The sequence below is a fragment of the Balaenoptera physalus genome (assembly GCF_965194825.1).
Source record: "Balaenoptera physalus genome assembly, chromosome: 4".
Taxonomy (NCBI): Eukaryota; Metazoa; Chordata; class Mammalia; order Artiodactyla; family Balaenopteridae; genus Balaenoptera; species Balaenoptera physalus.
In genome coordinates, this window is record NC_138891.1 from 41,240,897 (window position 1) to 41,266,667 (window position 25,771).

General features: G+C 40.7%; 1 long non-coding RNA gene across 1 annotated transcript; it reads right to left on the reverse strand.

Annotated features, from left to right (window-relative positions):
* Nucleotides 1-234: 234 nt before the first annotated feature.
* LOC309660450 lies at nucleotides 235-23,400 on the reverse strand. The gene is made up of 2 exons (XR_014263408.1): nucleotides 13,299-23,400; nucleotides 235-12,694 (listed from the first exon to the last, which is right to left on the reverse strand). It is a non-coding gene; the product is annotated as an uncharacterized lncRNA (long non-coding RNA).
* Between the last annotated feature and the right edge of the window lie 2,371 nt (nucleotides 23,401-25,771).

Below are 25,771 nucleotides of genomic sequence, written 5' to 3' on the forward strand. Positions count from 1 at the left end.
CAGGTATGAAAAGCTATCTATTGCAGTTTCAGTGGGTATTTCCTTAACTACTAATGAGTTTGAGGTCTTTTGATCTGCTTATTGGTCATTCCAGATTTCTCCTTTTGTAAATTTTGTTCACATTTTAATTTTCTATTATGCTGTTTGCTTTTTCCTATTCACATGGAACTTTTTTATATGTTCTTAGTATTAATTCTTGTCAGTTAAATATACTGCTGCTCTCTTCTCCATGCCTGTGGCTTCTCTACTTTGTTCTTATGGTGTGTATTAATGCATAGCAGTGTTAAATTTTAATGTATTCAAATTTGCCAATCTTTTCCTTTATGGTTTATGTTTTTGTCTTCTTTAAGAAATCCTTTCCTACACACAAGACATTTGTTACCTCTATAGTTTCTCCTAATGATCTAAAATTTCAGTTTTTACATTTAAGAATTGTATCTTCCTGGAATGGTGTGAGGTAGAGATTTTTTTTCTTTTGCCACATGGCTCACCAAGTCCCAGTCCCACTTTCCTCTTTAGATGAAATGACAACTTTATAATTTATTAAGTTTCCATATATGTGTGAGTACCTTTCCGAATTCTTTAACATTTCCATTGGTCAATTTTTCTTTCTGTACAACAGTACCATATTATCTTAGTTGCTACAGCTTTATAATAAATCTTGGGCAAGTGAACAATTTTCCCCACCTTGTTTTTCAAAATTGTCTTGGATATCCTTGACCCTTTGTTCTCTCATGAACATTTTTAATTATTTTGTCAGGTTCTATAGGAAAATCTCTTGGGATTTTTATTGGAATTGCATTGAATTTAAGGGTATCAATGTCTTTGCGATATTGAGTCTACTTACTACAAATGTGGCATATCTTTTCATTTACTTAGGTATTTTTTAATGTCATTCATTAAAATTTTGTAATTTTTACCATATACTTCATGTACATCTTTTGTTGGATTTATTCTTAGGAGCCATTTTTGCTGATGACTGTAAGTGGTGCTTCTTTTTATATTTTTGTATTTTGTCACTGTTTGTTCCTGGTGAATAAGGAGTGCAATTTTGTTACATTGATCTAATATCCAGTAAGCCTTCTGGACTCTCTTATTAATCCTAATAATTTTACTATAGGTGCTCTTGGGTTTTCTATATACAGAATCATATTTCCTGAGAATAAGAACAATTTTATTTCTTCCCTTGTAACTCCTGTACATTTTATTTCTTTATCTCATTCTACTCCATTGATTAGGCCTTCAGTATAATCTTGAAGCAGAGATGAGGGTATTTTTGTTCCACTCCTAATTTTAAAAAGAATGATTCTGACAATTCACCATTATGTACTTACTATGGAGGCTTTTTATTTGATGGCTTTCATAAGCTTAATGAAATTCCTTTCTATTCTTAGTTCACTAAGTATCTTTATCTTTATCATGAATGGATACTGAATTTTATCAAATGCCTCTTCTGCATTTATTGAGATGAGCATATGATTTTACTTCCTAAATTTGATAAGGTAAGTTTTATTGGTGAATTTTTTCATTGCCATGATGCTCTTTCTAATCGATTGCCAGAATTGGTTTTTTAATATTTTATGGTTAGTTTTCTTTTTAATATTCCATACTGTTTGAGGTGGAAAACATGTTTTTTAATTGGTGGGTGGAAGTCTGTGTGTGTGTGTATGTCCAGTAGATCAAGGCTATTAATTATGTTGTTAAATTTTTCTATATCCTTGACAAATTTTTGTCTGCCTCATCTATCAATTACTGAGAGTAATATATTCAGATCTCCCTCAACAATTATGGATTTGTCAATTTCTCCTTGTAAGTATGTAAATATCATCTGTGCATATTTTATTAGGCATATACGAGTTAGAAATATTATATCTTTCTAGTGGAGTGAGCCTTTTGTCCTTATGTTGTGATCCTCTTTAGCTCTGGTAAGGCTTTTTGCCTTAAAAACTATTTTATCTAACATTAATTTAGCAGCAAAAGCTCCTTTTTGGTTAGAATTCACCCTGTGTATTCTCTTGCATCTTTTTCCTTTCAACATTCCTGTGTCCTGGTGTTTTAGCTGTGTACCTCAAAAGCAGACTCTAGGTGGATTTCTTATAAACCAATCTGACCAATTATCTTTTCATTAGCAAGTTTAGACTACATAGATTCATTGTAGTTTTCATTAAATTTGAGTTCTATCATACTACATTGTGCTAGTTTTCCTGAAATTTTCTGTGCTTTTACCCCTTCTCTCCTTACTATTTAGATTGAATTGTCTTAATTCTATTTTTCCTTCTTTCCTCAGAATGTTCACTTTAAAAGTCCAAATTAATCAATAATTTTACACTTCTCCTAACAATGATAAATTTTGATCATCCTCCTTCTTCAATGTGTTATTGATTTTTAGTATTTGCCACCATTTTTCTCCACCACAAACTAGTCATTACTATCATTTTGTTATTGTTTTATACAATCAGTATTTACATATATTTAACTACATGTTTTCCAATTACTGTATTCATTAGTCCTTCCTATACCTCTATTTGTTCTTCTAGGTTCAATTTCATTTTGCAGAGAGCTCATTCTTTGGAAGTTCATTTAGTGATTGCCTCTCAGATTTTTTTTTTTTTTTTTACCATAAAGTGATTATTCTTCTTGAATGATAGGTTGACAGATATTTTCTCTTAGCACTCCGAGCTGTCTTCTGGCCCCTATGTTTACTGTAGAGAATTCTGCTGTCACTGTAATTGCTATTCCTTTGAAATAATCCATCTTTTCTCCCTGCTACTTTTATCTTTTCTTTTGTCTTTTATATTCTGCAGTCGTACTTTGATGTGTCTGCATGTGGATTCATCATTATTTATCTGCTTGGGATTTGTTGCAGTTCCTGATTTTGAGTGTCCAATTTGTTTATCAGTTCTGTAAAACTGTCAGTCAGTATCTTTTTGAATGCTAATTTCCCCCCCTTCTTTTTATTTTCTCCACCTGGTACTCCAGGCAGACACTTTGTTACCTCCTTTTTCTTGAAGACAATTTCTTAGTCTAGCCTTTCATTGAAATCTGACCCTTCCGTGATCCTGGCTTTATGGAAGGGGCTCAGTTTCAACTCCTAATTTTGGGTGGGCCCAAGGCTTTGCCTCCTTTTCCCTACCTACCCCCACCTTCTGCATACATCTGTTGAAATACATTCTGTCATTGACAAGCATAAGCACATACCCCGAGAGCAGCGCAGCTTCCTCTAACCATTTACCATTTTGTTTGCTTTTGCCACTGAGATTTCCCTTGGGTTCATATGACCTCAGGTACACATTTGAGAAGATATTTCTTGCGTTTAACAGCATGTCTATGTGCTTTGTGGCTGAAAGGTACACATATAAAATCTAGACTGCGATATCACCAAAAACAGAGCTCTAGTTTTTTAATTATAGTTTTAAAGTTTCTCAGTCCTTTCCATTGTCTTGGTCACATGATTAAATAGCACAATTTTCATTATTCTAAAACACTTTTCAGGTATTACAAAATGTTGTAGAGCTTGCTTTTCCCTACCACCAGCTAAGGATTCATTGCCAAACTCCTTCCCTCAACCAAAGAGCAGGGCGAAAAAAGGCAAACTATCAGGCAAAGGATGAAGGGATGAAGTGTGAGACCTGGAGCATTACCCTCTGCTCCTTCTCTTGGCAGTGGCTGAAGTTCACCCTAAGTTTTGAATGCCATTCATTTTGTCAAATAATTCCACTGACATTTCTGAGCACCCAAATTTATTGTGCTCAGTTTGCCGACGAGTCACCCATCTCAAAGTGTGAATATCATAAAATTCCAGTGGAAAGGTGCCGCATACTCTAAGGAACTAGAAAGAGTACAACCCTCGGAGCCGTCACATGATTGACAATTCCTTTGCATGTATATAAATGAACAGTAGAATTGGAATGAGGCAACTGTATCACAGATTTCTCTTGGACTACCTATCCACACCATTATGGAAAATAATCAGGTGATTTGTCCTCATGTGTTCTCACTCAGAGCTGCAGGTCTATTCAGTGGGAGGTACCACTTTTTGAACAGACTCATTCACTGTTCTACCTTGAAGGCAGCTAGAAGGGAGACCAGATCTCATCCCCTTGCAGGTGATTACTGCGTTAGCTGTCCTTCACTGTGAAGGACCAGAGGAACAGAAGAATTCTCCACAGAAGATCCTGGATTTTCCCAGGAACAGTTAAAATTTTGCAAAACAGACACCAGTAAGTACTGATCATTTGAGAAAGAGATGTGTGAGACAAAATATTTAAGCAACTTTTCACATGGATAATAAAACAACAACAAAAAAGTTTACCCAATATCTAGAGCAGTGCTTCTCAATATTTAATGAGCATATGAATCACCGAGGGTTCTTGTTAAAATGAACGTTCTGCTTCTGTAGATGGGTGGGGGAGGGGAAGCACTGAGATCCCACCCAACAAACTCACAGGTGATACCAATGCTGTCAGTGAACCTCACTTTAAGAGACATGGACCGGGCTTCCCTGGTGGCGCAGTGGTTAAGAATCCTCCTGCCAATGCAGGGGACACGGGTTCGAGCCCTGTTCCGGGAAGATCCCACATGCCGCAGAGCAACTAAGCCCGTGTGCCGCAACTACTGAGCCTGTGCTTTAGAGCCCATGAGTCACAACTACTGAGCCCCCGTGCCACAACTATTGAAGCCCATACGCCTAGGGCCTGTGCTCTGCAACAAGAGAAGCCACCGCAATGAGAGGCCCATGCAATGCAACGAAGAGTAGCCCCCGCTCACCGCAACTAGAGAAAAGCCCTCACGCAGCAACGAAGACCCAACGCAGCCAAAAATAAATAAATAAATAAATTAAAAAAAAAAAAAAAGAGACACGGACCTACGTGACTGAGGCAAATGGGTTATATTTGAATTATCTAGATCTGGGCTATTTATATTTAATACAGTAGCCACCAGCCACAAGTGGTGATTGAGCACTTGAAATATGGCTAATCCAAGTTGAGATATGCTATAACTATAAAATATACACTGAATTTTGATGACTTAGTAACAAAAAGGATATAAAATGTCATTTTTAAAATTTTGATTACATGTTGAAGTAATACTTTGAACATATTGGGTTAACTAAAATATATTCCTAAAATTAATTTTTTTTTGCTTTGTTTAATGTGACCACTAGAAAATTTTAAGTTTGATACATGGCTCATATCTGTGGCTCACAGTGTTTCTGTATTCGTTTCCTACTGCTGCTGTACCAAATTATCACAAATGTAGTGGCTTAAAACAAAACAAATTTACCATTTTTCAGTTCTGAAGGTCAGAAGTCCTAAAGTCAAGGTGTAAGCGGGGATCTAAGAAAGACTTCGTTTCCTTGCCTTCCTTCTGAAGGTCACCAGAATTCCTTGGCTTGTGGTCCCTGACTCCATCTTCAAAGCCAGCAGCATAGTATCTTCAAATCTCTTTCTCTCTCTCTCTCTACCTCCCTCTTTCCCCCTCCCCTCTCTTTCTCACATACACGTTTCTGCTTCTGTCATCACATCTCCTCTCATTCTGATTCTCCTACCTCCTTCCTATAAGGACCTTTGTGATGACAGTGGGCCCACCTAGATAATCCAGGGTAATCTCCCTTCTCAAGCTCCTTAGCTTCTTCACATTTGCAATGGGACTTCTTTTGCCAAGTAAAATATTCACAGATTCCAGGGATTAGGATGGGGAAAGATCATTTTGTCTACCACGGTTTCCAATGAATAGCACTGATCTAGATAATCCATTCGTTTTGCATTAAACAATAGCCAGTTGTATACCTTAGTCACTATGCAAATGAAGTCAGGAATAAAAAATGAGGGATTTGATCACTTTGTTATCACAATGCCACACATCGGGTAAATAAACCCTAAATTTCTTTTGGGGTGGAGTACTTCTGATTTTTGCATAGATTCAGTGTCATACAAACAGGTTTTATGGTTGGAAATATTGGCAAAAAATACAGATTCCTGGATTCTCCTTTTAATTCAAGATATTTCTGTGGCCCTTATTTAATTCTGCCTATTAATTGACAGATGAAGATTGATGAATATAAAGGATAAACTCTGGAGAGATGAGTTAAAATCCATTTATAGCATAATATGCTGAAAGACTTAGAGCATTTGGGGGGCTGAGTCACCTTGTAAATTATTCATAGATTTATTTTACAAGTATTTGGGGAGCACTGCTATATGTAAGGCATCGTGGGGGACTGGAATGTGTCTGGACTCTGTGAGCTCACAATCTAGCGAGGAAATCAGACATGAACAACAATGGTCAATATCCCAAATAGGAAATAAACATCACCTGCATGGTGGTGATAATAAGGATTTAAGGGGAAGGAATTACTGCTGGTAAGGTCCTATTAGCTCAAAATGATTGGGGAAAATTCCTTGGAACAAGTAGAATGTGGCCTGGGTCTTTAATAATGGAAATGAATCTGGATCCCTTAAACATTGATTCCAAACAATTCCATGACTCTTCTGTTCTGTTTAAGAGGCACATTTTTAAATACTGGGATTGACAGCATTGAGTTTCCTTTTTTTTTCTTTTCTTTTTTTTTCCATTTCTTAAACATTAACCTTGGAGGTTAGATCAATGGAGGAAGTGAAGGACACAGAAAATGAGGGCAAGGGAAAAAAATGAAGAAATGGAAATTACTGCAGTATTTTTCCCCACATACTTCCTGTCTACAATACAAAATAACTTGTGCTTGGATTTGAGGAATACAGTCACAAACTAGCTAGGCAGAATGACATAAACTGGCCAATGTTCAGGATATTGAAGGCACGTGGTCTAACTTACTATACGTTTCAAAACATTTAAGATTCTGCTATGGTCTAAACGTATCGTTCTTGCAGCAAATTTCCATATTCATAAATTATACATAGATCCACGTTATCATCCTACCTATGTATTCATCCATCCATCTATTAAATAGTAACTTTATCCTGAGGGCTCTACCAGGATTCTAATCTGAGGAACCTGGGGGAATAGCCTGAAAATCCAAAGCCCTATTTTGTCATGGTTATTAATTAAGCATCCATAAATGCCAGGCATTTCCAAAGCCTGCACAGATGTAGGGCTTCGCGCTTTGGCTTATGCTGGAGCTCACATGACCAGACAGCAGTTTGTCCCCACTGGAGGAAGGAGCAGATGAGGACAGTGCCTGTACTGAGCTGTGATGGGGAAGACTGACCCATAGAGTTGGAGCTGCTTCAGACACTCCAGAATAGAATTACAACTACTGTCTCTTTACAAGCATATTGAGATGTCTCATAAAATATTTATTGGATGAAATATAGAATGTCCCACAAATGTTATCAATTATTTTCAACAACAACAAAAAATACTAAAATAAGGCTGGAGCACAGATGCTCACTTCCATGGAAAGCATCCAAGGAAGACAGGTGAAGACAGGGCCTCAGCAGATGTACTTTTTGCCACTCTTGAGAGCAGCAGAATTTGGCCACCTTGTCAAAGAACTCAGACAGAAGTTGAAAGTGCCCAGTGATCTCCTATGGCTTCACCAAGGGCTCAGGGTTCATTTGAACCTCCCTAAGAGATGGTTTTCTTTTCTACAATCAAAATTAGTGACAGAAAGAGTGAAAGCCGGGATTCCTTCCTAAGCACTTTCCATGTGTGATCTCTGGTAATTCTTGGAACTGTGAACTAATTCAGCATTCACATCACATCTCATGGGTAGGGTGATAGGGGACCTGTCTGAAAACCTGTTTCTTTTGAGAACTTCAGCCTGCTGCTCTGAAAAGCTTGTCTTGAATATGCCTCACGCCTCTTCATTACCTCCATTCTACAGTTCATGTCAAAAGCTAAGCAATGTTGATAGCACTTTCTTGTAAATAAATATTAAAAATTATTTAGGGAAGACTTCTGCTTCTGGGAATATGGGGTAGATGTTCTTTTCTCTATTCCTCCCTACAAATGCAACTACAAATCCTGGACATTATATATAAAATAAGCATAAGAAGACACTGAAAGGAGGAGAAAAGAAGACAGAATGGCTAGGGACTTAGGGACCCACAGAATGACACAGTGCTGAGTTTCCTGGGTTTTCTTTTTGCCTCGTATGTCCCAGACTTAGAGCTGAAGAAACCAGCCACCCAGAAACACCAGTGGGTGCAAGTAAAAAAAAAAAAAAAAAAAAAGCCTCAACAAAGGCCTGCTCTCTCTGGCCAAAAGGACAGCAAGGGGAAAGTAAGACAGAAAATGTTTAGATAATAACCCCTCCGCTCCAGCCTGACGCTACTGAAAAGACTGTAGCCCCATGCCTGCCCACGCCAGCAAAGATCCAGTGGGGAGCCTAGACTTCTGCCCTCTTAAGGCTATAATGGGGAGCCCAAGACGCTCACCCCAACACGTTAGAGGAAGCCGAGTAAAGTGCTGGACTTTCATCCCCACCGACAGGAATTACTGCCCTTTCCTCCACCTCATGTTAGCAAAGGACATCACATCATGGAAAAGCTGGGACTTCCCTCTCTCTCCTCCTAGGGGATCGTTCTAACATTTATATGAAAAGGAATTCAAATATCTGAAACAATTTTGAAAAAGAAAAGTAAAGTGGGAGGAAACAGTCTACCCAATTTCAAGACCTGTTATCTAGCTATGGTAATCAAGACTTTGTGGTATTTGCAGAGTGGTAGACATATAGATCAATGAATGTGAGTCTACAGTTATCTCAAAATGAAAGGTTGAACTTTTAAAAAATTATTTGTGCTACAGTCAACTTGTTCAGATAGGGCTCATTTATTTTTTTTTTTCTTTTTATGACCTTGTATTATATGGAAAATATTATGGAGGAGTTGAGGTGTTTTCTCCCAATACAAAATCTTCACAAGTTGGAGAAATCATTATTTTACTATGTAGATTAAACTGAATTGTGAGTCATGTTTATGTAACACTTAGCTTCATATTTTAAAATATTTTGAATATGATTTGTGAGGTCAAAATCTAGATATAAACCAAAATTGAGTCAACTATCTAGTTTTAACTAGGCTAGATTATCTAGATAATTTTGCAATATGACCAAATAAGAACAATTTGTAAATTCAGAAATGTGTTCTATTTATAGTTGTACTCTGAAAATTTATCAGGTATTAGCTTAAGTGAGACCCTGAGTCTGAACTACCTGTGTCAACAAATAATGAGACTGAGTTGGTTAGGGTTACATTGTAAAATATACATGTAATACACAATGCACACTCTTTTATTTTTTTTAAGGAAAATAAAAAGCATACTCTCAAAATTCTTGGCCATTGTTCTTTTTTTTTTTTTAACATCTTTATTGGAGTATAATTGCTTTACAATGGTGTGTTAGTTTCTGCTTTATAACAAAGTGATGGGAACTATTTTAATTCAGGACAGCTCACTAAATGCAAATTAGCATTAATTAGTATAGTTGGTAATTGTTGTTTTCTGATACAGGGCCTATATTCCATTTTAATCAGTAAGCACACCACCCAACTGGTTACCTCAATTTTTACTCTTAATGCAATATTTCCTTGATATGTAAACAGTCAATTTATTTAAAAGTCATGCATCCTCCAGACACATTTCTACAAAACGATGTTAATTTTGACCTTCATATGTAGACTATACTAGTATCAAACATGTGTGCAGCACTTTAGGATTTAAAACCACATTCACATAAGCTATCACATTTGTCCCTCCAACAACCCCCAAGCTGGAATCATTGTGCAGATTTTCCAGGGGGTGTAAGTGACTTTCTAAAGGTTACACAACAATGAGACCCAGCGAAGACTCACCTATGTATCACAGACCCAAGTCGAGCAACTTTTCCCAGTCCCCAAACTGACTTCCTGTAGGTGAATATTTCAAATTCACAAAGCAGTCCCATTGATTGAATAATGCCTTCATTAGGAATTGACACTCCTCCGGCAATACCATCACAAAAGACGAAAAATTATATTTTAAAAGCAGTGATCCACTATTTCTTTTGATGAGTACAATATCAGCTAAACATTATGGACATGCATTTATTTGAAACATGGGCTTAGCTGTAATGGATACTATATAGTTGCTTTGATTTCAACTGGCAAAGGGGAACAATCTCTGAATTCAAAACATAACAAAGCAGAGAAAAATGAAGAGAAACGTGTACCTGAAAATGACTTGGTAATTGCTCCAAAATATGAGACACTGCTTTATAATTTATATCTCCCTAAGGCCTGATATTCCTTAATCAGACATACTCAGAAATCAGTATCTCTGAGTCAATGAACGCTCTGGGCTGCTCAGGTTCCTCCATGGTAGGAACGGTAAGCATTTGTCATAAGGAAATGATTACCTTAGTTTTATGCATGTTTTTAATCATTCCCCAGTTGTCCTCTCTCACCCATTGGAGCATGTCTGTGTCTTCATTATTTGCATTCTTAACATGCCAATTGCCTCTTTATTCTCTTGCTGAGTACCTCCCCTCTGAGGTGTCCCAGTAATGCATAATTGCCCATGTCCAGCCTATAGATCAAACTCCAACCTAATTTGCAAAACCAAGTAAATACAAAGTAGGTTGCACATAATTCAGACCTCATCTTGCAATGATTAAGTTATCTGATTCTAGCTTTCACATGTTCCTGCTTTCCACTTAATATTCTCCCCGCCGTCTCTTCACAACAAATACTTGCCAGGTCATTTTGGTTTGTCAAGTACTGCTTCAGCTTCTCTTTAACAACAGTCACAAAAATCTTTTATTATTTAGAAGTCTAGGGGATTTGTTGCCTCCTTTTCGTGAACTTCTGAGTACCATCCTGATGAGGAAACGCTATGATGTCTTTAATCTTCCCCTCTTGAAACACGAACTGAGCCATGTGCTGTTTTAGAAGGTAATAAGTCGAGCCAATTTTGTACCCTACGGAAAGGCTTTTAGTGCTACTTAACGTTATCTTTTTAGAGCCCCAAATACGTGTTTGTAACAAAGTACTCCACAAATTCTTATTCAGTGAGGAGAATAAAATGTTATTATAGCAGGGCTAAGGAGTCACCACTGAGGCTGAGAAGTTAAATCAGAAACATTATCAGTTTTTCTGGCCTAACCTGAGTTAGAGGTCAGGTATCATGCTCTTCCCCTGGTTCAAAAGATGAGGTTGATGCAGGACCTTCAGAGTGGTCTGTGGATGAGTGGTCCAGTCCAAAGTTCCCTAGGGCCAGGATTCCTGACTGTGGTCCCAGACAGAGTTCAGAAGCCCAGGAATACCATTAAAATATATGTTCTAGGTGAGAGGTTCTCAAAGTGTGGTCCCCAGACCAGTAGTGTCAACATCACCTGGAAATTTGTTAGAAATTCTGGAGGTGGGGTCACCACGACCTGAGTTCTCACCATCCCTGATGCGGGCTCAAGTGTGGGAATCACAGCTCCAGAGAAAGGATGGATAGCTTTCCTCAGGTAGTCTGACCTCATCTCCTATGATGCCCTGCCTTGCTCAGCTTGGCCAGACTGACGTCCTTTCAACACCCTAGGCATGCTCTGCCCTGGGACCTTAGCACTGGCTGTTCCATCTGCTTCAAACATTCTTCCCTCACACATCTGTGCAGCCAGCTCCATTATCTTCTTCACACTCTTGCTCAAATATTACCAGTCAATGTGGGCTACTCCAATCACCCTATTTTAAGTTATACCTTGTCCCCCTCTACACCCACAAGCACTTCTAACACCCTTTCTCCTGGCCTTTTCATTTTTCTGAAGCATGTATCACTTCTTACATGTTAGATAACTCACTTGTGTATTATGCTTCTTTCTTATTGTCTATTCCCCACCCCACCCCCAGAGAATATAAGCTCCACAAGGGCAGCAATCTTTGCTTTGTTCCCTGAGTGCCTAGAATAATGCTTAGCACATGGTAGGTACTCACTAAGTAATTATTAAATCAACGGAGGGAATACTCAAAAGAATCCATGACCCTAAAAAGGGAGAAAAACACTGTCCCAGAGGCAAGTTGGTAATGTTCTTTCACAGAAGAATCCCTTCTTATAACCCATGTACTTACCACTATCATTGTGCTGTTACATGAATCTAGGTGTGTGCTACTTGGGAAAGCTGGAAGTAAAATTGTAGAAGAGGTCCAAGAATGAAGGTGGGCAGAAGTTAGAAATATTTGTGCCAACTCTCTGTTTGATTATATATTTGCCTTTCAGATTATGATTTCTGACATTTTTGAAATAAATATATATTAACTCACTTAATCCTCCTAAGAAGCTTATAAGGTAGATACCACACGTAATCCTCCTTTTATAGATAGAAACTTGGACATAGAAAGGTTAATGTTTTGCCTAAGTTTACACAGAAGATATATGGAAGAAATAGGATTTTGTTACGGAACCAAACTTGGGTCCACTTGCCTGCTGTGCAGCAAAGCCAATTTACTGACACCAGGTTGTGGTAAAGGAAAGTTCAGCATTTATTGCAGAGCCCAGCAAGGAGAAGAGGTGGCTCACGATCAGAAGAACAAAATTCCCTGACAGTTTTCAGGGAGAAGTTTTTAAAGGCAACATTTGAGGTGAGGGCTGCAGGGTGCACGACTTTCTTCTGATTGGCTGGTGGTGAGGTTACAGGGTGGTGTTTCAGGAATCTCAGTCATCAACCTTCTGGTTCCAGCCAGTCTGGGGTCTGTGTAGTGACCATCCTCCACCTGGGTGGGGGGTCTTATTTTTCCTGCAGAACAACTCAAAGGTATGTATCAGATTGTTGTGTAAATCCCTCGAGGAGGAACTAGGACTCCGTTTTATCGCTGAACTATTGTTTCTTGACTGCTTTTCCTTTGTTTTTGCATTCTCTCACTTCCTTAATTAGTGACTGCTTAAGATTGCTCTTTGGAACTCAGGGAAGGCCTAGGAGACCAAAGCCTTTTTCTAGAAATAAGAAGGAGGGGATACAGAGAGGCTTTTGTACCCAGGAGGGCCCCCCAGGGTCCTGCTCTGTTTCAGTCCTTCCTCCTCTTTGATACTCCTCAATTCTGAGAAGAACAGGGGGCAGGACAAGAAAGAGAATAAAGTTTTGGGTAGAGAGGTTAATCATAAACTTGGCAGGGGAAACTTGGTTTTAGGGGGACTCAATTTCAGTTTGAACGTAGCAGTCTGGCCCAGTAGTGTAGCTCTTATAGTTATACTATATCAACGTAACCTTCCAAAGTTAATGAGTTATACCTATGTATTAGCATTTAAAATGTTTTATTATTATTTTTATATACTTCTATCTTCCCTGCCAAGCTGAAAAATCTTAAAAGGGCCACCATTTCTTATTCATCATCTCTACTTACCCAGTGCCTAGCATAATGTTATTGGATGGAAGGATGGATGGACGAATGAAGGGATGGACGAACGGACAAGGATATAATTTCCAGGCTGGCTGCTCCATTCAGCTGTAAGATAAACAGTCCCTTGAAACTCCAGAAATGAATTAATCAGTTTTGGTGTTTCCTCAGCTTAAATCTGTCAAGTAAGCCTGAGGATTTGTAATTGAAAAAAGGTACAGGTGATCAGATAAGGGAAACTGAATGATACGGACATTTGTCTCCTGGTAATTTTGGCCACAGGAATGTCTATTCCCCCAACCATCCTGCTTCCTTCCCCAGAAGATAAAGAGCAGCAACAGCAGGGGAAGCAAAAGGTTGCCGTGTTGTGTCCTTTTCCTCTCTGCGGGAGCTGGGAAGGATGAGCCAGCTTAGCCCCATGACTGGACCCCAATTTCCAGATGTAATCAGGACCTGATAACAAAAGTAAATGTTACAAACTGTGCCTCCAATTGAAAGAAGGCAGAAGGAATGCAAATTGCACGTGGCTGCCTGACCATCCTACTGGGCTCTCTAAGCCTCTTCTTCCTTCCGGCCTCAGTCTCAGTTTATAAAATGCTGTTTTCAGAAGGCATTCATTAACATTTCAATCTAAGTTGTTACAGATGGATAACATCTCAGCAGAGCTCCCTAGATTGCTGTAAAACTCGGCCTTCTTCTCACCAGGACGGCTCCAACTGGCTAGCCTCATCTTCTGCCTCTGCTCCTGGGTCGGCTGGAACAAGGATTGATCCCATTTCCACTTTGGGCCTGAGGCTAGTCCAAGGCCTTCCTCTGCAGACCCCAGGGCTGCTGCCCACAGCTGGGATGATGAGGCTTGGAGCCCTTCCATCACAAATTCCAAATATCCTTTTAAAAAGACTTCAGTGACTCTTCTCAAAATAAAGAGAACAGCACTGGCATTTAGGAAATTTACCGGGCAGCAGCTAACTTTAGAAAGGTGGTTATTTATCCTCATCAGAGTTACCACCTGCACATCAGCAGAGAGGGAGCATCTGTCCACACCTGGGGAATCTAAGCCTGCACGTGCTGTTTCTAAGTCAACGGCTCCCGAATGTCAGTCCAAGGGCAAAGGCCACTCGGCTCCATCAGAACCACTGGGGAAGCTTTTCCAAAATACAGATGCCTGAGCCGACCTCCGGAGATTCCAATTTATTGGGAGAGAGGTGAAACCCAGGAATCCATCTGCATTTTTAAAGAGCTCCTCTGGTGAAACTGACACACAACCAAGTTTAGGAACTGCTAGCAAGACTTTTGAGGCATGTGTCACCTTAAAAAATAGCTGACTTTTTAAAATGAAAGTATCCTTATTTTTATTATCAAGTGTTACATTCTCATGTTAACACTTCAAAAATCCAGAAAAACATAAATAAGCAACTAAATATCACTCAAAACTTTTATTACCCAGAGGTAATTACTGTAAAGATTTTGGAGAACATTTTTCCAGACAAGTTGACATGCAAATATATATAATTTTAAATAAATGTCAATTTTCTTAGATACACTCTACACATGTGTAATGATCATTCTATTAACCAAAATTATGTATTCTAACACCAAGCTTTGGCAAAACTTTTTTTAGCAGACTTAGAAATAATGTAGAAGCCTGCATGGGACTTCAGACCAAAGCGTGTACACTGTGAAAAACCATTAGATGGTAAATATTTACTGATATTCTCCCTTGTTCCATGTTAGCATTTTTCAAGTAAGTACTAGCCAAAGTATCAGTAAGTGAACCATAAACCTTGAAATATGTATTCAGGAGTCTTGGGGCAAAGGGAAGATAAGACAAATGTTAGGGAAAATTTAGGGCAGGTGAAGGAGGTATTGTTGCCATCTAAAATACAGGATTTCAAATTTGCATTCCAGATAAACAAATACTTTTTTTGGTGTAAGTATATTGTAATTTGTTTATCTGAAATTCAAGCTTAACAAGGTATCCTATATTTTTATTGGCTAAATCTGGAAACCCCAGGAGAGGACCCAAGGTTTGCTGGGACAGAGTTGTCCCAGGGTGGAGGCAGAAGGTGAGCAGGTACAGGGCCAGACTCCAAGTCCAAGAACAAGGTCATGGCAAAGACTCACTAGTTCATACATGTCTCAGAGTCTGGCACAGCTCTGCCACATTGAGAAGTCAAATCCCAACCCACCCAGACACTCTCCCTCCCAACTCAGTGCATGGTAGGAACCAAGCCACTAGAACCCACCATTCGTCTAATGCAGTCAGCATCCTTACTCACGCGCATTCTTTCGCTTTTTATTGTGTGTTATGTTTCCCTCTCCCAGGGCACCCTCTCAGGCTAAATAATTGTTTACCTCAGGAAAGTTTCCTTTAGCAGTGACTTTATTTCTTTAGTTTTAATTCTTCTAGTTTCTTTTCTCAAGAAACATAATCTTAGTTGGGAGCGCCATTTATCGCTGTCTCTCTCATCATTTTTAGTTCTTTTTTCCTTTCCTCTGCATCCTGCGGAAGCTTCCCAAATTTGCCCAGGACTTGATTTTGTAACTTCAATTCTGATTTTACTGGATGGGTTTCATTCTGCCATTGCATGCTTAGCATCCTTACAATCTTGACTTATCTTACCCATATCTCTTTTTATCTCATCCAGTTTCCTTTTTATCTCTCCTTTTGTTTTCTGCTCTGGTTTCTTAGAGACTATATCTTTTTGTGTCCTTCTAAAGACCCCCGATGTTATTCCACAGTTTCCTGTGGTTCCAAGAGCCTGGCCAAGTATTGGTCAATAGAAATTGAGTGTGGATTACTCTTGGCCCAGCTCTCTGTCTGCTTGGGGGCTGAGCAGATCCCTTTCTCACAGATACAGCAAAAGCAGGTAGGTGTGCCTAGCTGCTGTCCCCCTACCCACTATAGCAAAACTTGCATCTTGTATGGAAATGGGACCTTCTTATCCCTCCATTTATTGTGTCCTGACTTGCTAAAAAGAAGGAATCCATAAAACTCTGTAATCTCCAATGTGCTGTGTTGCCAGGACTCTTCTTCCTGCTTTTCCTGTGGGTAAAGTATTTCTCAACATGCATTTGCTATAATCTTTCCCTCACCCTCTTTTCTCTGCCCTGTGCACTACCCATGGAGATTCTAATTCAGTAGGTCTGAGAACCCAGGTGTAGAAAGACCCAGTTGTTGGTATAGAGATTGGTATAGACCTCTCATATCTAAAACAGAAGACCCCAAATACAAGAGAGTTGGAAGGGCTTCCCCTCACCTTTCAGTTGACCAAGTCATAAGTGAGACCCCAGTTGAATTTTTCAGTCCAGTTCTCTGGGCCGTATGGTTGGCTTCTGGTTGTCTAATTAATGCTGGCTTTCCGTAATGGAATAGTTTTCCACCTTTTGTTGAGTTTCCTGTCGTCACAGGCATTTTAGACCAGAGGGAGCTAACCGGATTCCATTTGAATGCAGAACTCTGAGGATATTTTAGTTTGTTTTATTTTAAGAAGTCAACTTCATATAAAGAAATTTCACTGATTGGAGTATTGTTAATTTGACCATTGCCAGGAACAACAAAAGCATCCCCTGCCTTGGTAGATAATTCAGAAAGATGATAGAGACGAAGGTGCTTGGCTGTGTTCTGCTAGATAGCAGTAAAATCTTTAAACTGATCCTACCCTAATGCACTGTAATATAAAAGCCCAGAGCACAATAGAAATAGACAACTGCAGAACCTTAGGATACAGAATGGAGCTATCCATGTGAAAACACCTGGGTTTCAATGGTTTCATGCTACATCCAAATGCCCTCAAACTTATAATAAAACTTGTAACTGTAAGTTTTATTAAATCCTCAAAGAATTAATTATTCTATCCTGCACTATAAATTATAGTTTGGATAAGTCTTCCAAGTGTCTTAACACAGTTTAAGACCCTTTTACTCCTGGATGCGTTTTTCCTTTCCTTCCCCTCCTTGTCCTCAGAATCCCTACCATGTTCCCTACCGTACAGCAACACCAAAGCTCTCCTTTCTGTGACGGCATCAGCTCCTTTCCAACCACCGTGTGTTCGCACAAGCTGTTTCTCTCTGTGCACACCCTGTGCCCTCCTGCACCTGGAGGCCCCCTATACATCCTTCTGGACCCAGGTCCCAAGCTGGTGTCTCTGTGAAACCTCTCTTGCTCCCCAGGCAGTTTGTGGTTCCCTCCAGTTTGTCCGTTTTAACACTTTGTACCAAATCTCCCTCATAACGCAGCCATGGCCAGCTGTCCCTGTGTGATGGTGGATACACACTCGACTAAATGAACAGAGAAGAAATAAGAGGAGGCTGGGGCCTGTGCTCACTTAACAGCAAAAACAGTCTCTACACCTCCCCTCCCCGCTCTTCCAGAATGGATAATCTGGCCTGACCTTGTTTTTTAAAAAACGGAGAGAACAAACTAATAGTTATTGAATATTATGCTCAAAGGCTTGCTCTGGACGGAACAAAAAATCCAGGCTCTGTTACTTTTTGGCTGTGTGCCCTTGAGCGAGATTCATACCTTATGTGAGCCCCAGTTTCTTCATCTACAGAAAGAGGATAATAATAGAAATCTCCTTATAGGATTGTTGTGAAAATTAAAAGAGACAATATTTTAGAGCACTTAGAAGAGTTCCTGGCACATAGTAACTGTTCGAAAAAAGTTAGCCATTAATGTTAATCTGTTGGAGAAGATGGACAAATTGAATGTACCAGATTAGGTGCCTAAGTGGAATCAGAGACAGACAGTTGGCCGGACTTTGTAGTTAACGGACAGTGCACCAGAGGAGATGACCAGAAAGGGGCCTCTGAGAGGAAGCACCCCTCCCGGACTAGCAGGCTGCCCCCTTTACAGGGTACCTCTCCCCGCCCAGCCTGCCCAGAGGACGAATTTGGTCCTCTGGCCCCCACTCCCTAGGCATCCATTGCTCCAGCCCAGAATATCCCAGGCCCTGGGCAAGGGTAGGTATTCTGGAGGAAGCTGCCTCCGTCACCAGCGAGCTGTGTGAGCCTGGCAAAGCAGCTCAACCTCTCTGGGCCTCCAGAGCCTCATCCGTGATGCTCCTTACTGTGATAGTGGAGTGATGAGAAGTCCCAAAGGGACGCCCTCAGCAGATCAGGTGATGCAAGGCAAAGCAGATAACGGGGGCTCTCCTGGACCGACCCTGGACCCTCTCGCTTTGCCCTACCGCCCTGTCTGGATGAAGAGATCTGAACGGGAGGAACTGAGCCACGTTTGGAAATGCTGTGCCCTTCTCAGCAGGAGTCAGAATGGAAAAAGCAGGGGGTTGTATTGTAGGAGTATTTGCATAGACAGTGTTTCTGGGCATCTGTTTCCAGGATGTTTCTCTCTGAAGTAACGGAGGGCAAAAGACAGAGGGCTACCTCCGCAGCACCTGGCTCCACTTGACAGATCCGATTCTCTCCCGATTGCCTCTGTGGCCATCTCTCCTGTCAGGCCCAACCCTCACCTGCACAGCAAGGAAAACTCCAAGACTGCTCACAGCTTCATTCTGGAGCTGCTCAAGCAGTGCCCTCTACTGACCCCTGGCTGCTCCCTCTGTGAGGAAAGGCACACTGACACATTTCCAGAAACTAACAGAAGCCCAGGATGCAGCTGCGTCCATCTCTTTGTCAAAGTACGGCTTAGATTAATTCATGGGTTTCCTGTGTTTACGGGGCTGAAGAAACGGCAACTTTGTAAAAATAAAAAAAAGGAAAGTGGCCAAACAAAAACTGGAGGCTGCAAAATAAATTAAGAGGAGAAAATCACCAAGTAATTTTTTCGGAGCGTGTTTGCTTTGTCTTTGAACATTTTTTTCTCATGTTATGTCAATGGGTTAATTGCCTTCTGACACTGAGTGGCAATAAGACATGTTTGCCTGCTAAGATAAAGCAAAGTTAATTGAAGGAAGTTAGTAATGAAACTATTGGACCCGGTCCATTCCAGGTAGAATATGACATTTGAAATTAGAGCCAAAGTGACTCCTACACTTACACATACTTTTTCCAAGAGCTTGGCTTCAAAGAAACCAGCCGTCAGTCACCTAGAGCTCTGTGTCCATCACAAATGAACGACATGGGACCCTATAAGCCATAAATCCTGCACGTCACTGGAGGAAAGAAAGCTATGGTGCTCATCTCTAGAAAATTCATTAGCAACATCTTCAGCATAGAGGGAAGCCAATTGTTTCTATATTTGACCATAATTGTATTTCTGAATATAAACTCAGATGGCTGAGTGCATTCATTTCTGAAATATGTTTAACCCAAATACACAAATTGTTCAGTCTGCTCAGTCCTTCAGTGATGGAAACAGTGCCTGAGAAAGCACAAAGCCTGGTTGTTCACTTAATTGGCTGCTGTGGTGTCGGCTCTGTAGAAATGAAAAATGGGGAGGATGTCAATCAGGTCTTCAACCCTGTGTCTACCAAGGAGCATCAGAACCTAATTCTCTTAAGATACTAAAACTCTCCCAATTTCCAAAGGGTTCTTTGGCTAGCATCTGTCATAAATTCAAGTGAAGGTATTTCAGTCACACAGTCATTGACAAAGCAAACGCGAGTCAGTTAGTCACTGGCTGGGCCATCATCTGCTGGTGGTGAGAATAGCCTGCCTGCAAAAGCATCTATGGAACGAGCAGTCCTTGCACTGCTGACCCAGCGTGGCTCTGCTGGCAGAGAGAGAGCAGCTCCCGGGCCACTGACCTCCTATACTCCACCTGTCCTCAAAACAGAGGGACAGGTGTCCCTGGATCTCTCACCGAGGAAATCAGGATGGGGGGAGGTGTGTATTAACTGTCTAGGGATGTTCTTTCATTATTTGGTGTTTTATTCCTTCCTTGATGGCAGAGCCAACTATAGAGTAAGCAGAGAACCCTGTGTGAGTCACTTCAGGACATTGCTTAAGGTTTTTCAGCTTCAAAAGGATCCACTGATTTGCTCCAATAAAACCTGAAATTTGCCTGAGTCTAAAGCTTTCAGTTTTATAATCAGAATCAAGATTTAAAAGGGTGAAAGATTTAAAGGAGGGTGAGCTAAAAAAGGAAGTGGCATCTATGGAATATATACTAGGCGTTCTGTGATCTACCTTACAAATACATTTTCATTTAATTGTCACAATTGCACTTCCTGGTAGGAAAGAGACGACACAAACTGGTAAGGAAGAAACTAATAAAGACATTCCTTACAAATACATGTGGCAGGGTCTAGGAAAATGAAAAAGTGCAGTATCCTGGGGCTAGCAAAAGTGGAGTGTTCTCAGTCCTAGACGTGCAGGAGCGAGAGCTCAGAACGGTTACCAGAACCCGAAGATAGTAGACGTATTGAGAGGGCTGCCTAGCAGGAGATATCACCTGGTTTAGAGGTATGTGGCCAACCAGGAGTGACCCAGAGTGGGAGCCAGGGGGATAAATGCCCCACCCTCTCCTCCCACCCTCCAAACTCCAGCCTATTGATATATCTCCTATGACCAGATTAGAGAAAAGTGAGAAGTGGATCTGAAGGAGCACATAGATGATAACTTAGCATCGTAGGTATGTAATTATCCTCATTTCACAGGGTAAGGTCCGCAGTCAAACAACCGGGGTTGCAACTCAAAGTTGCAAGACCCCAAATGTCTCTCTGCCCCACTTAGTAAAATAGACAAGCTCTGAGTGAGATGAAAGACAGACATTAATTTACTAAAACTCTAAATGCCTGGTTGGGGGAAGAGAAAGATAAGCAGGTTCTGAGAAATGACCAGATGGAGGGAATGGAAGCCGCTGAGAATGAGGAAGGATATTAAAGGAAGACCAGGGGCACAGGAGGGCCAGTGCCTGGCCCTGAAGAGGTCCCCTGCCCTTCAAGAGTCACGCAAACCTGGAGCCTAAAGCACTGCACAGTGGTCAGAGTTTCACCATCAGACACATGGTCAGTAGGTCCCTTAAGATGAAATTTTAGATTTTTAAGCCTAGGTCTTACTTCTCAAAGTCACAACTATATGAAGAAAGAATACCAGAAGTTAGATGTGAAAAGATAAACTGCTCTGGTCCCAAGCTGAAAAGGAACATTAATAAGTATCTTTGTAGTCTGGTCAGTATCTGCCATGAACATGCCTGACATTCAGTTGCCGTTGGCGCAAACCAAACACAACACGACACCGAATCCAGAAAGCCAGTTAGACTTCATGGCAGGGTAGAAGCAAGCCCTAGGGGAATTTTGAATTTGCCTGGAATTCAAGAACCTGATGTGATATCTTGATAAGTCACCTCCTAACTTACTTTGGCTTCCTCCAACCATCAATTGTTTCCTGCTCGACAAAATGGGGAAAACATTATCAGCCCAGTGCACACCATATAGATTTACTGTGGAAATCAAATGGCATAAGGTATAGTTGCAAACTATAAAATGCGTAAAATACAAACTATCTTTATCTTATGTAGACCTTATTTAAAATTAAAAAAAAAAAAAATTCACTCCCTAAACAAAAGTCAGGGATTGAGTTGGGAGAAGTCTCTATCGTGTTTTAAGAAAATTTCTGATTACTTAACCATTTGCAGGCCCTCCCAATACCTATATCCTCACAACCTAGCACAGGGTTGAAAGAGAAATATTCACCTAAAATGTTGACATAACTGTGACTCATTTCTTGGCAATTTTCCTGATACAGCTGAGTGAAATGTAATAATAAACTAACATCTTTGTGTTTTCTCTGCCTTGTGCTTTTCCCTATCCCCACGATCCTAATGAAGTACTAGGCAGCCCGAGAATTCCTTGGTGGCTATTGTAGCACCTTATTTTGAATAGATAGATTCTGGGGACCCAAGAAAATCATTATGATGAATTGGGCTCATGCCTCCTTCTAGCTGCTATCCCTTCATACCAAGAACTTAGCCACAAGTGAGTCACAGCATGATGCAGGGACCAACAGTGAGATGGCTCATTCAACCAGCATCGCTGAGCGCCTCATCTGTGCCAGGCACTGTACCAGGGCCAAGATAAGTGGTACTTATCTGGGTAGTGAGTACCCTGCCCAGGAATCTCACTCACAGCCTAGTGGGGAAGTTGTTCAAGTGAACCAGCAATTGAGGTCCATGACAAGGATAAAAACAGGCATATGAATTAGACCTGCATTTGGAGTTGTTTTGGCACCTAAACATAATTTAAAGGAAAATTTCAGACATCGTCAACACATTTTACTTACATGTTATTGACATTCCAGATGTTTCTCATCATCAGAGTATTTGGCATGACATAGATCCAGATGCAGATCATCAGAGTTTGTATATTAAAATGTTCCATGAGGGGCTTCCCTGGTGGCACAGTGGTTAAGAATCCACCTGCCAATGCAGGGGACATGGTTTCGAGCCTTGGTCCGGGAAGATCCCACATGCTGCAGAGCAACGAAGCCCGTGCACCACAACTACTGAGCCTGCTTTCTAGAGCCCACGAGACATAAGTACTGAGCCTGGGTGCCACAACTACTGAAGCCTGCGCACCTAGAGGCCATGTTCTGCAACAAGAGAAGACACCGCAATGAGAAGCCCATGCACCGCAACGAAGAGTAGCCCCCACTTGCCGCAACTAGAGAAAGTCTGCACAGCAAGAAGACCCAACACAGCCAAAAATAAATAAATAAAATAAATAAATAAATAAATGTTCCATGAGATTATTTGAACATGGTATTGACACAACCCAAAGAAGTTAATTTCCCATAGACTATGAACAGTAACCTCAAAGGGTTAAAATGATCAGACTGTGAAATAAGAACAAGCTACTTGACCCAAGACATTTCTAATGACATTTGGTGACAGAGCCACTGATTTAATTAAAAATAGTGTTTTCTTCTACCAGAGAAAAATGATCAAGGGACAAAGGGTAAACAAAACATGTACCTAACAGGGAGACCCAGGCTGGTGTAGTCAAAATTTAGATGAGGCTACAACCTTTAGTTCCACAGTCAGACACAAGATTTAAAAGGGCGAATAACAGCAGAAGGGTTAGGCTGGGAAACAATGAAGAAATACCTTGGGGACACACGATCATTTTGACAAGGATCTTAATGAGATATGTTGCTACTCTGGCAAATTCAACTTTACAGTTACACACGCACACACACACACACACACGCACACACACAGAGGCATTAAAATGCTGGCAAAAATGAAGTAAAATCCCAGTAATCCATTGATGGGCTTGGACTGGTTTTGAACCCTTGAATGAACTCAGAACTGGGAAGTAATTGAGGCTTAGATCAGAGGCTTTCAGAATTGGAAGAAAACTACTTAGGATCTTTCTGACCAACCCCATCATCCTCTAAGGTAAGGAAACTGAGTATCTGAGGGGTTAAGGGACTTAGTCAAGGTCACCAGATAGTTCATGGCAGTGGCAGGTCTAGAAAATAGAGTCAACACTTGAGGGTAAGAATAAAAGCTTGACAAGTCAGGATATGAAATGACAGACAACCCAATAATGTGATCATATGGGTAGGAAAAAAAATAGCTATGTTAAAGTTTGAGGAAGTAGAGTTAATCAAACTGATATATAAAAGTTAAGGCTTATTTTAATAATTAGTAAGAATCCTCTAACTGAGAACAACCATTCTTATCAGCCCTGATCATATAAAGAAATTATCTTCAGCTGAGTGGGTAGCTGTAGGCTCCCAGAGGGGACACCTAGAATAGTCTACTTCCTAAGGCACTGGAGACTCACGCTCCAGAAAAACAACAGGGGTGATTCTGCCCCATGTCCCTCCCTGAGGTTTGCGGGAAAGGCAGTTGCAAGCCCTACTATACGGGCCTCTTCCCTAGGAATTCCAAATCCTGGTCTCAGCCTTTCATGAGAAAACACTGAGCTATGATGCAGCCATCTCTATACCAGGGAAGCATTACAACTGTGACCCCTGGGGCAGCGTGTTCCCACACAATCTTCCCCAAGTAATTTCCTTCATGAAATACTGCAGAATCGGCAGTGTCAGGAAATGTCTTTCTGGGGAATTTGATTCACAAACACCACAGAAAGCATAGAGTCCAGTGGTCCCTCGACTTTCGGATTTTACAGATGAGTACATTTTCAAATAAATTGAAGACACTCACTGGTAACTTTCTACTTTGTGAAGTAAGGACATTTTTAAGACATATATTCCTATCATACAAGAAGGATCCTTTTAACCCCCAGAAATTAGGAAGGAGATGTATAATGAAAAAAATATAGTACTCTAAGTTAAACAAGTTCAACTTGATGAAAACCTATATTGCCCTTCTTTTTTTTTTGAAATTTTACACTGGACCAGTAAAACTTTGTCATGGTTATCTCCAGCCAGTTGACAGACAGCATTTGGAAACCATGATCTTATTCCATTAGAACATACTTCTATCACCACATATATTTGATCAGAATATCTGCTGATGGCTTTAGCAGGAAACAAATCCCAAATAAGATGATCTGAGAGATTTTAATGAAGGTAGAGAGGTGTGGGAAACAAGGGATGATGAGACACCCATGACAGTGGGATGATGAGGGGATGACACACCCATGACAGGCGCTGGCAGGAAGCTGTTACCACCCCCAGGCCTGAGGGCTGTGAGGAGGAAGTAGTGTTACTGGGACCCAGGAGAGCTGTAGCGTAGAAGAGGGACCAGGCAGTCATGCAGTAACACAGCCACGTCCAGAAAATGCCACCCAGAGTGGGAAGGAGCTGCAAAGCTGTATCTTGACCTCTTCCTCCTCCTGTCCTCCAGACTCTCGCGGGGCCTTCCACTGGTTGAACTCATCTGAAAGCCAGGAGGCAGGGAAGCCCAGGTGACATGATCCCCAGGGGTCAGCCTCCTGGCCTAAAGCAGAGCAAAGAAGAATGGATCTAGTGGGAGGGGAGAAATGGAGAATAACCACACAAAACAAATAATTCCAGAATTATAATAGATGATCATTCTACTTTTGAGTGCCTTCAGTTGTTAGAAACATAAAATTCTTTATGGGCTGTACAGCAAAAGAAGAGGCGTGAGAGTGTTTTCGTGTGCTTACCTTTCTTATACCACCGTGTTCTTCCTAGTGCCATTTTCCTGCTGAAGATTTCAGTGCTGATGTGTGAATTAAATTCTAGATACACATAAACTTTGTTCTCTAAAACTTGCTTGTCCTAAATGTGTTTGGGATTTATAACCATTAGTCATTGAGTTCCAATAATTGATCATACACTTTTTCTACTTGATTTGTTCCTAAGTCATAAATAGTGATGGGGGCTGGGGATGGTTTTTAAAACTGAAACTGATGTTAGCTATTTCTGAGGAGGGAGGTAGCATAGCTCCTATCAATAGAAAGTTGAACGATGAGACTGATGAGAAATAGATAAAGGAGACACTCAGCTGTCAAAGCCTCTGTCAGTTGTTCTTGCTGATAAAAGCCAGAAACTCTTTCCTTCTTTAAGCACATTAATGAGGCTCTGGGTATCCAAAGGGAGACCCAGGGCCACAGGGAATGGGTGCACAGTTGCTTTGC